Source organism: Callorhinus ursinus, unplaced genomic scaffold (assembly GCF_003265705.2).
Source record: "Callorhinus ursinus isolate GAN/ISIS: 27379988/994484 unplaced genomic scaffold, GSC_fseal_2.0 scaffold20, whole genome shotgun sequence".
Classification (NCBI taxonomy): Eukaryota; Metazoa; Chordata; class Mammalia; order Carnivora; family Otariidae; genus Callorhinus; species Callorhinus ursinus.
In genome coordinates, this window is record NW_027397082.1 from 26,134,846 (window position 1) to 26,153,182 (window position 18,337).

General features: G+C 39.4%; 1 long non-coding RNA gene across 1 annotated transcript in view; it reads left to right on the forward strand.

The window, feature by feature from the left end:
* Positions 1 to 2,321: 2,321 nt before the first annotated feature.
* LOC141374660 (uncharacterized) overlaps positions 2,322 to 18,337 on the forward strand; it is a 53,422-nt gene continuing 37,406 nt past the window's right edge. The window contains exon 1 of the long non-coding RNA XR_012381712.1: positions 2,322 to 2,768. This is a non-coding gene — a long non-coding RNA (uncharacterized lncRNA). The remainder of the gene's footprint in view (positions 2,769 to 18,337) is intronic.

The following is an 18,337-nucleotide window of genomic DNA, read 5'->3' on the forward strand; positions in this document are numbered from 1 at the left end:
AGTCCTGAAGTCCTTTTGATCCTTCAGTATTTTTTTTTTTATGGATCTAATGCTCCTGGGAGTGTAAATATCATACACATTCACTACCCTGCAGTGCCATAGGTGGGAGCAAATTGAATTCAATGTGCTGATGGAGGGGTTCACATTGCCCCAGCTCCTCAGAGAGGACAAACATTGTAAATGTCACACAAAAAGCTGCAGTGAAATCAGCCATGGAAACCATGTAGCATAAATAAAAAATATCTGTTTTTTAGAGAGAAAATAAAAACAAAGGAAATCTGTTAACACTTTGGTGACACTCAACCTAGGAACCTAGGACATTCTGCTGGTGGTGTATCAATATTTGTCTTGCTTGGTCCCCTGGACCTATCCATGCTTTTGACTCTTCTTTAGTCAAGTGATCTTTTGGCCATGGTTGGTTGAGGTTTCATTCTTGTTAGCTGATTATTTGAAAACAGTGATTATTTGAAAACAAATTGGAGCCATTCCTTCCTGGCAACCCCTCAGCTTCTTTTTCTTGTTCTCACTCTGGCCCCAGCTCTTCTCCTCCACACTGCCTCTTCTCTTGCTTGGTTCAGAATTTGTAGAAGAGAATTTTTAGGAGGGGCTGTGTAAGAGACCCCGGAGTCCCCAGAAAGGTAGTCAGATTTGGTTGCAAGTAACAGAAACCCAACCCAAACTGGTTTAAACAACAAAGAGAATGTATTGGTTCACCTATCTAAAAGTCCAGGGGAATGTGTGACTACAAAACCTCTTGATTCAGAGGCTCAAACAAGGTCATTTGAACCTGGCCTCCTTTTATCTCTCAGTTCTACCTGCCTCTGAGTTGGCCCTATTAAAATGAAGGGCCTCACCTCACACCTTCCAACTCCATCCTTGGTTCACACTGTGTCATCTTACAGCAGTAACTGTGGTCGGGAAGTTGAGATAAGTTAGATGCCCTAGAGCTGGGCCAGCCTGGCCCAAACCTGAGAATGGAGGGGAATGGCTCTCCTAATAAGAACCCGGGTACATTTTCGGAAGATTGGGGAATGAAACTAACAGGAAATAAACAACAGAGACCCACTGTATAGGCTTAGAAGCAATAAGCCTATCCTACAAAAGTGATTTCCAAGCTGTAATCTATGGGATGAGTATCAGATTCACCTGTGCTCTTGGTTTTTGTTTGTTTTGTTTTGTTTGATGCAGAGACCTACTGAGTCAGAACATCTGGGGGTGGGGCTTTGCAATTGGTAGAATTATCAAGCTTCCCCCATTGACTCAAATTTGCAGCCAGGTTGTGAATTACTGCTGCATTTATAACGTTAGTTCAGGACCAAGGATAGCGGTCCACATGCCCTACTCCTGACAGACTGTGGTGAGTTTGCTCTGCTCTTGCAGTAGAGGCCTGGGGAAAAGGAGGGGGAGAAAATCTCCAAAGAGGGCCTCCCTTATAAAAGCCCCTTGTTAAGGCAACACCAGATGAAAGGATGTGAAAGTGGTCTTCTTTGCCATTCAGATCTTGCTTTTACTGTTCAGAGCCTTTGTGCCAGCAAAGCCCAGTGCTTGCTTTGTCCCTTTGGCACCTGGATTCAAGGCCTTACAAAACTTTAATCTTCCTCATTCTCTTAATATAGCAATAAATCTATAGCTGCTCCCTGTGAAAGAGGCACTACAGAGAAAAGGAGAAAGCAGCTGCTGGTTTAACAGTCCATCTTTGTCCAAAAAGTTGTGTAAGAGTGGGACAAAGGTTTTAACATTCATCAGTTTAAAAAGATCAAGGGTGTTAGAGCAGAGGCCTCTCTCAGATCTCTCAGATGTCAGCAGCCCCCAAGAAAGCCAAGCTAGAGTAAAAAACCCTAACCTACTGTCACCAGGAACTATCTGTCCACATGCCCTGAGGATGGATAGGAGGTGTCAATGTGTGGAGACTAGTCTGTGATGGAATTCCAGGGGTGCCTCTTATGGATTTCCTAGAGTCCATTCCTCATCCTTCTGTGAGCAGCACCCCAAGTTTCCTGTTGAGAAATCATCTTTTCCCATGGGGAAGTTGATCAGGGATGAGATGTTCTTTAGGGGCTCTGCCCAGTGCTTCCCAAATTGTGGCACACACAGATCTGGGCCGTTTGTTGAGATACAGATCTTGATACAGGAAATCCAGGGTGCGGACTGAGATTCTGCATTTCTAACAAGCTCCCAAGTGATGCTATAGCTGCTGGCCTAAGTACCCATTCTCAATCACTTGGCAGTCAGATGGTTCCAGATTCTGGAATTAGAATCTGAGCTGAGTGTTGAAAAGCTTGGCATAGCCCAGCCCAGACCTTCCTGCTCTTAGACTTGGTTCCTGCCTATGTCCCTTGTCACTGGCAGGATCCTGTCTGCCTTTGGTCCGGGCTCTCCAGCCACCCCTCCCACCCTCTGAGCTCCCAATATCCCTGCCTAAAAACCCCCTTCCCTTCAGTCAGCCAGCCTTGGATTCTGAAAGATGTGAACCAGAAATCCTATATGATACAGTCTCGGAGCCTCAGTTTCCAAGCTATAAGAGTTTCCCAAGCTATAAGCTTCCTTATAGAAACTATAAGTACAAGCTATAAATCCCTAGCGAGAAAATATTCATAATATTAAAATGATCCAGATGCAGGCCCTGCCCTGAGGTGCTGCTAGTCTCTAGGAGGTCCCAAGTGGAGGCTCTGCCAGGACTCTCATGGCCCTGCCTTCCCTCCAGACTCTGCTTAGGGCCAGATAACACAGTAGGATAAAAGAACAAAGGAAGCTATTAAAACTTTCAGGTAAGGGATTGATGTTTTTCTAATTAGCAGTTAATCTTTTTCCTTTTGGGCCTCAGAAGGCCTGTTCACTCTTATTTAAAATATAAATTGTTTGGATTTTCTCATGTAAATAGTTTAATGTAAAATTCTTCACATATGAAAATGTACTTCCATTGACCTCTCTCAAGGTGGTAATGATAGAATTTTCTTAATTCTATCTAATTTTCTAATTACTACTTTCTCAATTTACCCTGTTTTTGCTTTCTTGAAAAGTGATGATAATCATAATAGGAACTATTTATTATTTTTATTGATAATAAAAATTAGGAGCCAATGTTTAATGAGTATTTAGGTGTGCCAAGTAATGAGCTAAGCACTTTATATATTCTGTGTCATTTAATTCTTACAATACACCCTATGATGCAAGATGTGGTATGATTCCCATTTTACAGCTGGGGAAATGGAAGCACAAAAAAATTTGGCAACTTGATTGAGATTACAAAATGGTGGAGTTGGAAGTGGTATTTTCAACCCAGGCAGTTTAGATTCCTGAGTGCATCCCGGTAACCACTGCTAGACTTGATATATGCTTGCACAAATGTGTGAAAAGGAAACAACCAAAATGGATTGAATCAATAGAACCTGATGTATCCAATACCATAGAACACCGTGCAACTATTAAACAGCCAAGACAGACCTACATGAGCAGGCATAGAAATAAGTCCAAGATATATTGTTGATGAAAAAAGTATGTTACAGAATAAGCTCATTATGTCTTCAAAAAACCCAAAATATATAGATGTCTTTGTATCTAAGTAGAAAAAGGTCTGGAAAATAAAGTACATACCAAATTAACTCTATGAATTAGGATGTGGAAGGGTGGAAATTTTTGCTTTAAATTTTGATATACTTCTATATCCATGAATTTTTTTTACAGCAAGCACATAATATTTAGGAAATTAAGAAAATTTAAAAAAATTTTTTGCTATTATGTATATATAAAAAAAAAATCCTGGAAGAATGTACTCCAAACTATTAACTGTTGTCATTTCTGGGGGCTGGAGAGTGGGATGATTTTTATTTTCTATTACATATTTCCATAATGTTAACATTCTTACAAGGGGAATGTATTAATTTTATAAAGTGAAAGCCACAATAAATATATTTTACCAAAGGTATTTTGCCTTGGTAAGGAGACTTGATAAGAAATCCATGGCATCTTGTTTTGAGAGTCCTAATTGCATTTCCCCCAGCAACATAATTCTTTATTCCCATGTATCACTGTTATTCAAATGAAGGTGATATTTCATTTGCTAAAAATCACCCTATAGTTGAGATCAACTGTGTTCAGATTGCAGGAATTGGACATTTCTTCAATTGGAATCCTTTACTGGGGCTCAGACTCCAAAACAAAATGTATAGAAGTGTTGAATCACTGTATTATACACCTGAAACTAATATAACACTGTATGTTTACTGGAATTAAAATAAAAAAATAAAACAACAACAACAAAAGAAACCAAATCCCCTAAGGCTGAAGTGAAGTGTGGCCCTTCTTGGCTCGTACACAATTAGTGGTACCTGAAGCATGCTCTGCAATGCCTAGTTATTAATCCCAAAGACTCCTGTGAATTATTTTCATTTTTATTTATTTATTTAGGCTCCTGTGAGTTATTTTTATTTTATTATTTTATTTTATTTTAGATTTTATTTATTAGAGAGAGAGCTCACAAGCAGGCGGAGCAGCAGGCAGATGGAAAGGGAGAAGCAGATTTCTCGCTAAGCAGGGAGCCCGATGCGGGCTCAATCCCAGGACTCTGGGATCATGACCTGAGGCCAAGGCAGACACTTAACCAACTGAGCCACCCAGGGGCCCCCTGTGAGTTATTTTAAAGAGATGATGGAAATATCAAAAACTATTTAATAGAGGCAAAACAAACAAAGTAATAGAGGTTAGTTACATGTGGAAAATGGAACTGAGGATATACTTTTATATCAATTGAAGTTTTTACAACAGGCACATGATATTGAGGAAATTAGGGAGGAAAATAGGAGAGGCCAGGGCAGACTTTAACTTTTTATTTTGTTGTTTTGTGTTTGGATTTAAAAGGAATAGCATATATTACTGTTATAATAATTTATTTTTATAAAAAAGAGATGATATATTTATATTGTGCATGTGGTGTTTTTGAATCCATGGTACCTTGGGGACCTTCTTAGACTGTTTCTAAGTTGACAAAATGAAGTGTTCTTTGATAAAAAAAACAAAACTATGTAGAATTTGGCCATTTCTTTCCTTTGCATTTTTAGACAATGATTGTATTCTACAGGAAGGGTCAGATTTGTCAGTAACCAAAGAAAGCGAAGTACTAGGAGGAGAGAGTAGGGTACAAAAAGACTTCCTTTTTGGTACCTTTATGTTGAAAACTTAGGAAATTTATACTAGATCCTGGGAAACATGGCATGTTAAGGAGAGCATTCTCTATATGACACTTTTGGTAGCATGTGTAACAACCTAAAGGAAAGGATCAACAATTCTAGTTGGAGCCCAAGAAATAGCTCTCTGGGAGCAGGGCCCCCCTATATTCTTCTGTGTATCACAGCCAGTCCACATACAGAGCCTGGCCTGGAGTTGGTCCTTCACAAAGAATGAAAGGCAAATGAATACTGTGTATAAAATCTACCCACAGTGTAGACAATTAGACTTGTGTTCTAATCTTGATGCCTCTGTTTACTACTTTGTTGGCCTTGGCTGAGTTACTATACCTCACTCAGCCCCATTTCCTCATATAAAATGGGTATAATCATAATTATATTTAGTTTTCAGGACTTTGTAAAGATTTAATGAGGTAATACATGTGAATTGCTTAGTGAAGTGCCTTGTACATGACAAGCAATCAATGAATGATAGCTTTATGAATTGTATTTCTCCTTTGGATTTCCAGTTTTAAGATGAAGAATAGGGGTGCCTGGGTGGCTCAGTCGTTAAGTGTCTGCCTTCGGCTCAGGTCATGATCCCAGGGTCCTGGGATTGAGCCCTGCATCGGGCTCCCTGCTCAGTGGGGAGTCTGCTTCTCCTGCTCCCACTCCCCCTGCTTGTGTTCCCTCTCTTGCTATGTCTCTCTCTGTCAAATAAATAAATAAAATGTTAAAAAAAAAAGTTCACCTCTTCATTCTTGTGGTCTCATGGTAGGTAGAGTGTACTGCCTTACTCCTTTACTTTGAGTTTGGCCATGTGAATTGCTTGGCCATGTGAATTGCTTGGCCCTGTTAGCCGATATGAAATGAGCAGAGGCTTGAAATAGGCTTGCATGGTTAGTTTGCTCTCTTGGTCTCCTGCTTTTCACCATGAGACAAATATACCATGGGTAGACCCTGGTGTAAGGAAGATGAGAGACATGTGGAACAGACCTGAACCCAACATGAGGCTTGGAATCAGGCCCAGCAGGGTCCAACTTACAGATGGAAGAAGCAAGAAATAATGTTTGTGCTATATGCCATTGCAATTTTGTGGTTGTTTGTAAGGGAAAGAAGCTAATACAAATACTGACTTATGGAAGTCCTCCCCAGAAGAAAAGTTGGTTTCCTACTGTTTCATTATGCAGTCAGGGGCACCAACTGACAAGCATCTCCCATCCTCACACTTTCAATCAGCTTTTTAATGCAGTAATTATACAAACAGTGCCTAACTCTTGATTTGGTTCAGGTCATGATGTCAGGGTCATGAGATCGATCCCTGCATCAGGCTTTGTGCTCAGCAGGGAGTCTGATTGAGATTCTCCTTCTCTCCCTCCCCCTCCCTCCTGCCCTTTCTCTCTCTCTCTCAAATAATTTTTTTAAAGGACAGCCAAGGATCACCAGGCATAAGGAAATAAAGCAATGCAGAGAGTAGAACAAAACATGTTTTAAAAGCTATAGTTAGGGGCACCTGAGTGGCCAAGTCAGACTCTTGGTTTTGGCTTGGGTCATGCTCTCAGGGCTGTGGGCTCGAGACCCCCATCAGGCTCTGTGCTTGGCATAGACCCTAGACTCTGCTTGAGATTCTCTTTCCCTCTATTCCTCCCTACTGCTCTCTCTCCCTCTCTCAAATAAATAAATAAATCTTTAAAACTATAATTAATATTCTTGAGATAAAGAAGATATATCCACAAGCCAAGGTCAAGGACAAGATGCTATTGTTATATGGGGAAAAAGATGGAAACCTCAAGGAATAAGAAAGAGCTCTTAGAAACTCAAAATAGGATAGTTGAAATGAAAAGTGCAATAAAAGTATTGGAAGTTAAAGCCAAGTAACTGTTGTTAAAGCCAAACAACTGTTGTTGTTAAATCACTAGGAGAAGATAAGAAAATTAGAGGATTGATTCAGGAAATCCAAAACCTGACTAATTAGGAATTGCAAAAAAATAGATCAAAGATAAGAGAATTATCAAGAAATGATTCCAAGAATGTTTCCAATAAACAAAATTCACGAGTCTCATGATTGAAAATGTCCACCAAGTGTCCGTCACATGGTCACAAAATTTCAGAATACCAGAGAGAGAGAAATTTCTAAAAGCATCTAGAGAAAATACAGGCCATGGTCAAAGGATCAGTATTTAATGGTATTGGCCTTTTCAGCATAGCATTAAAAGCAAAACATTTTGAAGTAATGCTTTAAATTTCTGCAGGAAAATGATTTCTGAGCCAGAAATCATTCAGTCAAGTGTAAGAGCAGAATAAAGACATTTAAAAACCTCAAAGTTTCAAAAAACTTTCTTTGTAACTGATGTTATATATATTTCTTAAAATATATATATAAGAAATAATGAAAAGAGGATATCATCAGATCAAGGAAACAGGAATCTAATACCAGGGCTGCCTAAATGGCACTTTTGTGTGAACTATAAAACAATTTCCCCTTTTAAGGATGAATTAGAGAAAGGGTTCCCTCTAGCCAGTTGCAGCTGCCAGGATGCACATCTTTGGTAAGCTAAGGATGAATTAAATTTCATTGCCCCCTCCACTGGGCACAAACTGAGGTAGCTGTATCAATATGGAGACTGAAATCTCAAGATTTCAGTTGTTGCAAGCTAAGATAGCAAGTCTTCCAGTTTGGAGCAGAAAGACAAAAGTCTCCAGGAGAAAAGTATCTAGGAAAAAAATGAAAATAATATATTTGAATGAATGGAAAATATTACTGATAGGCATGTGGCAGGTAGTATAGAATTTGGGTAAAATTTTCCCCTTTTTTATTTAAATTCAATTAACATATAACATATTATTTGTTTCAGGGGTACAGGTCTGTGATTCATCAGTCTTATACCCAGTGTTCATTACAACATATACCCTCCCCATTGTCCATCACCCAGTTACCCCATCCTTCCACCCCCCTCCCCTCCAGCAACCCTCAGTTTGTTTCCTATGATTAAGAGTCTCTTATGGTTTGTCTCCTCTGGTTTCATTTTTTCCTCGCTTCTCTTATGATCCTCTGCCTTATTTCTTAAATTCCACATATCAGTGAGTTCATATGATAGTCTTTTTCTGATTGACTTATTTCACTTAGCATAATACCCTCTAGTTCCATCCATGTCATTGCAAATGGCAAGATTTCATTGTTTTTGATGGCTGCGTAATACTCCATTGTGTATGTATGTGTGTATATATATATATATATATATATATACACCACATCTTCTTTATCCATTCATCTGTTATTGGACATATGAGCTCTTTCCATAGTTAGGCTGTTTGGGACTGGGTAAAATTTTTAATAAGTACATACAGGGTTAAGCAAATGGAAAAAAGGAGGCAATTATGAACTATAGGAAAAAATAAAGGAATAACAGAAACAAGGTATGCTTCAGTAAACAAATTTATGTAGTCATAGTAATGTGATATAACTATATATTGGGGGGATGAAGAGAAGGGAAAAGAAGTTGCTGGTCTTTGAGAGAGCTAATTCCTATATAGCAGAGTGTGAAGTCAATAGATAATGGTTTTTTGGTTTTTTTTTTTTTAGATTTTTATTTATTTATTTATTTGAGAGATAGAGAGCATGAGAGGGAAGAGGGTCAGAGGGAGAAGCAGACTCCCTGCTGAGCAGGGAGCCCGATGTGGGACTCGATCCTGGGACTCCAGGATCATGACCTGAGCCGAAGGCAGTCGCTTAACCAACTGAGCCACCCAGGCACCCAATAGATAATGGTTTTTTAAAAAAAAAAAAAGATAAAGCAACAAATGGCTGTATATTATTTAGAAATGTGGAGATTGATGCCAGGGGAAGTAGCTGAAACTGTTGAGTATCTACCTTAGGGGAGAGAGACTTGGAGATTTGTTTTTTTTAATAAATATAACCAGGTGTTACTTTGATGCTAATAAAAACTAATTTTAGGGGTGCTGGGTGGCTCAGTTGGTTAAGCATCCGGCTCTTGATTTTGGCTCAGGTCATGATCTCAAGGTTGTGAGCTCAAGCCCTGCATTGAGCTCCATGTACAGCAGGGAGTCTGCTTGAGAGTCTCTTTCTCCCTTTCCTCCTCCCCCCATGCTGTCTATTTCCCTCTCTCTAAAGTAAATAAATCTGGGGTGCCTGGGTGGCTCAGTTGGTTAAGTGTCTTGATCTCGAGGTCCTGGGATCAAGCCCACGTTATTGGGCACCCTGCTCAGTGGGGAGTCTGCTTCTCCCTCTCCCTGCCCCCCAACTCTCTCTCTCTCTCACTCAAATAAAATAAAATCTTTTAAAAAATTAATAAATCTTTTAAAATAATTAAAAAATAAATTTCCAGAAAAAAATTTATTTCCAGGTCCAGATATGAAATAATTTCACGTACCCGGAAATATTTTTATCAAGGTGAGGACCTAGAGTTGTCAGGCCAAACTCAGTGCGGTTACTCTCACCAGGGCTTTAGGCAAATAACACATTAACAGAAGTTGGTCCTTGGCACCCATGCTTTATGCCTTCTACTTTTTGACAGCTCAGTACTTCCTGGGACTGTAGAGGATTCTTGTGGGCCACTGGGTGTCCAAATGTCCCCATTAGCAAATCCACATGTATACCGGCTGCAAAAGAGATTCACTGGCCGGGGTCTAGTCCTACTTTTTTCACTTAGTTTTTCAGCCTTGGGGAAGCCCATAAAATCCACTTTAATTCATAATCTACTTGACTATTGGTTTAAAAATCACCCTAGAGAGTCCTCAGAGGAATTACAAAATTGTATTAGGTAAAAATAATAAAAGGGGCATTATTGAGTAATGTATGAAGGAAGGAAAACTTTTTAAAAAGATAAGTCAGTTTAAGACATTAAGAACTCATTTTGGGGTTAAGATGGTATATGTTTTTTAAAAAACTACAATTAAAAAAGCTATTTGGTGGACCTACAGGGGGTAATTTGGCATGAAACTTTGAAAAGAAATGATAAAAGAGGGGCGCCTGGGTGGCTCAGTTGGTTGGGCGACTGCTTTCGGCTCAGGTCATGATCCTGGAGTCCCGGGATCAAGTCCCACATCGGGCTCCCTGCTCAGCGGGGAGTCTGCTTCTCCCTCTGACCCTCTTCCCTCTCATGCTCTCTCTCATTCTCTCTCTCTCAAATAAATAAATAAAATCTTTAAAAAAAAAAGAAATGATAAAAGAGTGTTGAACTGATTAAATAAGATATGGTCAGAAAGTTCATGTTTTGATTAATTATTATAAGAAGGAGAGAAAGGACCATTAATTGACAAATAATTACACTGCTGTCAACAATCAACCAAATTAGGACCAGCAGTTGCTGGTAAAAGAAGAGGGTACAGCAAAGGCTTCAAAGCCTCTTAGAAGTCTGTCAAACAGGTAAATTAAATTAATGGCTCTGTTAACTAAAAGTTAGAGGTTTCTTATAAAAGCAGACCACAGGCTCCATGCGGACAAAGGCCATGTCGTCTCATTTGCTGCTGTAGCATACAGCAAAGCCATATCACAATTAACTGTGGAATAAATGACATACAATATTTGCTCTCAATGCTAATTTTTTCTGATTTAGTAATATAACTACAGGATTTTAATTTTAGATATATCAATAGATTCCTTTTTATATCAAAATGAAGAAATAATTGGGGTTATAATTTGAATTATCACCATCTAAATAGTAAAAAATTGGGGTTGCTTGATTATTCAGCCAAAGCAATCAAATCCTTGCCACTTATTAACCCTCTTTTGTAGCAGTCTGAAGGCTGAGGTAGCACATTGGTTGTAACCTTAAAAACTTTTGATAAAAATTAAATCACTGTAATGAGATACTATTACTATACATGCACCAACATGGCTAAAATTAAAAAGACTGTTGATTGATGTCAGGGTAGGGTTGTCTCTGGGTGGGGAATGTATTAACTGGGAAGAGGGCTTTTTCTAGGGAGATAGAAATGTTCTATATGGAATGGATGGTGGTCACCCAGAGGTTATACATGTATAAAAGCCCACTGAGTTGGGGGGCACCTGGGTGGCTCAGTCTGTTAAGCGTCTGCCTTCAGCTCAGGTCACAATCCCAGGGTCCTGGCATTGAGCCCCGAGTCAGGCTCCCTGCTCACTGGGGAGCCTGCTTCTCCCTCTCCCTCTGCCGCTTCCCCTGCTTGTGCCCTTTTGCTCTCTCTGCCAAATAAGTAAAATCTTTAAAGAAAAATCCACTGGGTTGTTACCTTTAAAAATTGGTGTATTTTATTATACATAATTATGACAATAAAAATGGCCTCAATTTCAAAATCACAGACATGTGGTAGATTTCTTGAGGAATGAATAAATAGAACAGGCAGAGGGAGGAGAGTAGAGCCTTCAAAGCACTTAACCTCCACATTCCCTTCGGCTAAGTGGGGAGAATAAAGAGTGTAGAACCTAATAGAAGATAGGTACATCTGGTATTGTTCATAAACGAATCATCTAAGCAAAAAACAGTTGAAATTGTACCTCTTCTGCTCTGAAGACTTAAACACTGTTCTCCTGTCCTTAAAGACCCACTAAGAGAAAAGCTTCTGTAAGAAGGAGGCATATTTCAGAATACCCATTTACTGAGTTACAGTGAGAACCGAAGTTCTCATACGGACAGACCTGCATACTTGTGGCCTCACAGTCAGCACATTCTGGCCTAGTGACCAAGCTGCAGGAAAGACAAAGAGATCATTTTATTAATTCACCATGTGTGCCATCAAGGCCAGGATGGGACACCCAAGTGGTGGGCAGCATCTCCTTTAAGCTGGTCTCTGCAAGCCTCAGAGAGTTGGGTCTGGTGGACATGGCATCAGAGCAAGAAGAGCTGGATAGCTCCAAGTGTCTTAGCCTCAGCTGAGGGGCCCTTGTGCCTTCTTCACCACAGGCATGGCCTTAACAATGGAACCAGAAATACTTGAGGTCCACCTCCTAAGATGCCTCACATCAGTGAACAATGGCTGTCACTCTGTGTCTCATTTATTGCTGCATAAAAAAATGACCCTTTTATTTTGTTGGCAATTTTGTGTGTCAGGAATTCAGGAATGGCCAGCCATGTGCATTGCCTCTGATCTGTATGGCATTAACTGGGACTGGTTGGGGCAGGCAGTGCTGGAAGATCCATTTCCAGAATGGCTCCCAAACTCACACGTCTGCCACCTCTATGCTCCTTGTTCTCCTCACCCCCTCTTCACGTAGCATCTCACCCTCCACAGATTCTCCACACACCTTGGGATAAATGTGAGATGGCCATTCATATATATATGCAAATGTTGAATAGGAAATACTTAAGTTGGGAATTTAGTGGAACAATTTGGGCTGGAGATATAAACTTGGGAATTATTATCAAATTATAGGTGACCAATTATAGATGGTCAGGAATCTGGATGAGTTCACTTAGAGAAGTCCTAGGACCTTACCCTGGGGCTCTTCAACACTTAGAGGTTGGAAAGATAAAGATGGTCCAACAAAAGAGCCTGGAAATGAGCCGCCCATGAGGTGAGAGGAAAATCAGGAGTGTGGTACTCCAAAAGCCAAATGGAGAGACTGTTTGAGGAACGAAGCTATAACTTTGTCAAATACTTCATGTAAATTAAGTAAGGTGAAGCCTAAGAACTGACCATTAGATTTAGTGATGAGGTAACCCATGACCTTGATTAGAGCAGTTTTGGTGAAGTCTGGGATGTGGGGAGTAAAAGCATGATTGGAGTAAGCTCAAGAAAGGGACCAAATGTCTATCAATGGATGAATGGATAAACAAAATGCAGTATATTCATACAGTGGAATATATTATTCAGCCATAAAAAGGAATGAAGTACTGAAACATGACATAGATGAACCATGAAAACATTTTTTTTAAAGATTCTATTTATTTATTTATTTGACACAGAGAGAGAGAGATAGCGAGAGAGGAAACACAAGCCAGGGGAGTGGGAGAGGGAGAAGCAGGCTTCCCGCCGAGCAGGGAGCCCGATGCGGGGCTCGATCCCAGGACCCTGGGATCATGACCTGAGCCGAAGGCAGATGCTTAACGACTGAACCACCCAGGTGCCTCGAACCATGAAAACATTCTAAGTGACAGAAGCCAGACACAAATGTCCATATATTAAATGAAATGTCCAGAATAGGCAATTCCAGACAGAAGGTATATTAATGGTTTCCAGGGACTGGAGGAGGGGAAATTTGGGACTGACTGCTATTAGGTACAGGGATTTTTAGGGGGTAATGGAAATGTTCTGGAATTAGATAGTGGTAGTGGTTGCAGAACTCCATGAAAATATTATATGCTTCAGTATAAACCCCTGAATTGTATACATTTAAATGACAAATTTTGTTATACAAATTGTATGTCAATAAACAAATTTAAAAAGAGAATGGGAGGAGAGAGCATTAAGACATAAACAACACTTTTGAGGAGCTTTGCTGTAAGGAAAGTAGAGAAATGACAGTATCTAGAAGGGGAATGGGTCTTCTTTTTAAGATGGAAGATGTGTGTGTGTGTGTGTGTGTGTGTGTGTGTGTGAATGTTTCATTAAAAATGGAAAAATTTCTTATACAGATGGCCTTGGATAGGAACACTGAGAGTTGGTCCAATGTAAGAAGAGGAAAGGTAGATTATACTACATATGGATGAATGTATAGTGTAGTTATGTGTAAATATGTACTATGTACGGATGAGTGTTGATGAATATAGATATAGATGTCTGTGGTGAGGGATTTGGAGGAGTTTTTGGGTTTTCTCCTGACTGCTTCTAATTTCTCAGTGAAGCAGGAGGCAAGAAGCAAGATCATCAGTTAAGAGTAAAGATGGGCAAGGAGGTGGTAGAGATTTGAAGAGAGAGAAGGAAGTGTGAAGGGGTCATCTACTGGATGTGAGATGTTGAATTGAAGGCATCTTATAATTGAAGGCAATTATAAGAGAGTCCCTGTTTCCTTACATCCTAAACCATACTCTTGGATAACGAGACTTTTGAAATGACTCATGTTGTGAATTTAAATGGACTAATACACCTAAAGGAATTTGAATACCACTTAACACAGAGCAGGTGCTCAATAATTCTTACTATTTGCTAAGATGACAGGTGAAACATATTATCTCATTAAAATTTTAATTTGGATATTTCTTATGAATTAGGCTAAACATATTTTCAAATTTTTCAGTGGCACTTTTTTTGTAAACTTATTACATCTTTTGACTATTTTAAAAAATTGGAAAGGGGCTCCTGGGTGGCTCAGTCAGTTAAGTGTCTGACTCTTGATTTCAGCTCAGGTCATGATCCCAGGGTCCTGGGACCCTGGGAACCCTGCATCAGGCTCTGTGCTCAGCAAGGAATCTGCTTCTCTCCCTTTCTCTCTCCCCCGTCCTCTCTCATATAAGTATATAAATCTTTAAAAACAAAAGATTCTCTCTCTCTCTCTCTCTCTGACTCTCCCTCTACCCCTCTACTTGCTCTCTCTCTAAAAAAAAAATTAGTCCTTTATTGATTCATTTTTATTATCCTTTTTTTAAATAAAGATTTTTATTTATTTATTTGAGAGAGAGCACAGAGGGAGAGTGAGAGGGAGAAGCAGACTCTCCACTGAGCAGAGAGCCCAATGTAGGTCTCCATCCCAGGACACCAAGATCATGACCTGAGCCAAAGGCAGACGCTTAACCAACTAAGCCACCCAGGTGCCCCTATTATTATTATTATTTTTTAAAGATTTATTTATTTGAGAAAGAGAGCAAGTGAGTAGGGGGCAAGGGCAGGGAAGAGAGAGAATCTCAAGCAGACTCCCTGTGAGTGCAGAGCTCAATGCAGGGCTCCATCTCATGACACATGAGATCATGACCTGAGCTGAAATCAGGAGTCTGACACTTAACCTATTGAGCCACCCAGGTGCCTCTGTTTATTGATTTAAAGAGACTTGTATATGTAAAGGAAATTCATTTTGTATAATGAATTGTGATTTTTTTTTTCCTTTTTGCATTCAACTTAATGTTATTTTATGCAGTGTTTAATGTAGCTTAGAGTTTTCAGTCTTTTATTTTTTAATTTTTTTAAGTTTTTAGTTTTAATTCCAACATAGTTAATGTACAATCTTTTATTTATTTTTTTAAGATTTATTTGTTTAGTTTAGAGAGGTGGGGGAGGGGCAGAGGGAGAGGGAGAGAGAATCTCAAGTTGACTCCATGCTGAGCTCGGAGCCCGACTCAAGGCTCAGTCTCATGACCCTGAGACCATGACCTGAGCTGAAACTAAGAGTTGGATGTTCAACCGACTAAGCAACCCAGGTGCCCCTTTTTGTTCTTTGATGTTTTGTAGTTTTGTTTTTATTGAAGAATAAGTGATATACAATATTATATTAGTTTCAGGTGTACAACATAGTGATTCAGTATTTTTATATGTTGTGAAATGGTCACAATAATTCGTTACCATCTGTCACCATACAAATTTGTGACAATATTATTGACTATATTCCCTATGCTGTACCTTACCCATTCCTCTACCCTTCTGGCACCCATCAGATTGATTTCTGTATTTATGAGTCTGTTTCTGTTTTGTTCATTCTTTGCTGTTTTAGATTCCACATAAAAGTGAAGTCATATGGGGGCGCCTGGGTGGCTCAGTCGTTAAGCGTCTGCCTTCGGCTCAGGTCATGATCCCAGGGTCCTGGGATCGAGCCCCGCATCGGGCTCCCTGCTCTGTGGGAGGCCTGTTTCTCCCTCTCCCACTCCCCCTGCTTGTGTTCTCTCTCTCGCTGTGTCTCTCTCTGTCAAATAAATAAAATCTTAAAAAAAAAAATGTTTTTAAAAGTGAAGTCATATGATATTTGTCTTTCTCTGTTTATTTCACTAAGCATAATACCTTCTAGGTCTATTCATGTTGCAAATGGCAAGATTTCATTCTTTCTTACGCCTAGTAATATTCTGGTGTGTATGTATGTACATTTTTTTATCCATTCATTTATTTATGGACACTTAGTTTGCTTCCATATCTTAGCTATTGTAAATAATGCTGCAATGGACGTAGTGGTGCATGTGTCTTTTCCAATTAGTGCTTTCATTTGTTAGGATAAATACTTAGAAGTGGAATTGCTGGATTGTATTGTAGTTCTATTTTTAATGTTTTGAGGACTCTTCGTACTATTTTCCATAGTTGCTTCACCAATTCACATTCCCACTGATAGTGCACAAGGGTTCCCTTTTCTCTACATCCTTATCAACACTTGTTATTTCTTGTCTTTTTTTTTTTTTCTTTTAGGGGTGGGGAGGGAGAGAGAGAATCCCAAGCAGGCTCCAGGCTCAGTGTGGAGCCCAAAGCAGGGCTCAATCTCACAACCCTGAGATCATGACCTGAGCCGAAATCAGGAGTTGGATGCCTAACTGACCAAGTCACTCAGGTGCCCGTATTTCTTGTCTTTTTATTATTTATTTATTTATTTTTAAAGATTTTATTTATTTGAGAGAGAAAGAGAGAACATGAGTGGGGAGGAGGGGCAGAGGGAAAGGAAGGAGCAGACTCCTGGCTAAGTAGGAAGCCCAACATGGGACTTGATCCCAGGTCTCTGGGATCATGACCTGAGCTGAAGGCAGATGCCTAACCAACAGAGCCACCCAGGTGCCCCCCTATTTCTTGTCTTTTTAAAAATCTCCTGATAAGAATGCAGTCATTCTCGCCAAACTTGGTTTTGCTGAATTATCTGCGAATATAGCTTATTTTTAAATTTATTTTAATTCCAATATAGTTAACATAGTGTTATATTAATTTCAGGTGTACAATATAGTGATTCAACAATTATGTACATTACTCAGTGTTCTCTTCATCCCTGTCACCCATTTCACCCATCCCTACACCCACCTCCCCTCTGATAACCATCAGTTTGTTCTCTGTAAAGAATGTTTCCTGGTTTGTCTTTTTTTTTTCTTTGTTCACTTGTATTCTGTCTTAAATTTCACATATGAATGAAATCATATGGTATTTGTCTTTCTCTGACTTATTTCACTTAGCATTATACTCTCTAGCTCCATCAATATTGTTGCAAATGGCAAGATCTCATTCTTTTTTATGACTGAATAATATTCCATTCCATACCACCTCTTTATTCAATCATCTATTGATGGACACTTGTGCTGGCTCTTGTAAATAATGCTGCTATAAACATTAGGAGTGCATGTATACTTTTGAATTCGTGTTTTCTTTTTTTCTTTAAATGTTTTATTTATTTATTCATGAGAGTCAGAGAGAGAGAGAGAGAGAGAGACAGAGGCAGAGGGAGAAGCAGGCTCCCCGCCTAGCAGGGAGCCCGATGCGGCACTCGATCCCAGGACCCTGGGATCATGACCTGAACTGAAGACAGATGCCCAACCATCTGAGCGCTATCCAGGCACTCCTCCTTGGGTAAATACCGGGTAGTGGAATTACTGGATTATATGGTGATTCTATTTTTGATTTGTTGAGGAATCTTCATACTGTTTTTCACAGTGGATACATCAGTTTGCATTCCCATCAACAGTGCACGAGGGTTCCTTTTTCTCCAGATCCTCACCAACACTTGTTGTCTCTTGTGTTTGTTATTTTTTTTAAGTTTTATTCAAATTTTAGTTAACATACAGTGTAATATTAGTTTCAGGTGTAGTGTTTTGATTTTAGCCATTCTGATAGGTTGTGAGGTGATATCTCATTGTGGTTTTGATTTGCATTTTCCTGATGATGAGTGATGTATGCTTTTTCATGTACCTGTTTGTCATCTGTATGTCTTCTTTGGAGAAATGTCAGCTCAGGTCTTCGGCCCATTTTTAAATTGGATTGGTTTTTTTTGTGTGTGTGTTGAGTTGTGTAAGTTCTTAAATATTTTGGATACTAACCCTTTATTGGATATGTCATTTGCAAATATCTTCTCCCATTCAGTAGGTTGCCTTTTAGTTTTGTTGTTTCCTTTGCTGTGCAGAAGCTTTATATTTTCATGTAGTCCCAATAGTTTATTTTTGCTTTTGTTTCCCTTGCCTCAAGAGACATATCTAGACATATCTGCTAAAGTGGATGTCAGAGAAATTACTGCCTATGTTCTCTTCTAGGATTTTGTATGGTCTCACATTTAAGTCCTTAATCCACTTTGGGGTATGGTTTCAAGTCTCACATTTAGGTCCTTAATCCATTTTGGGGTATGGTGTAAGAAAGCG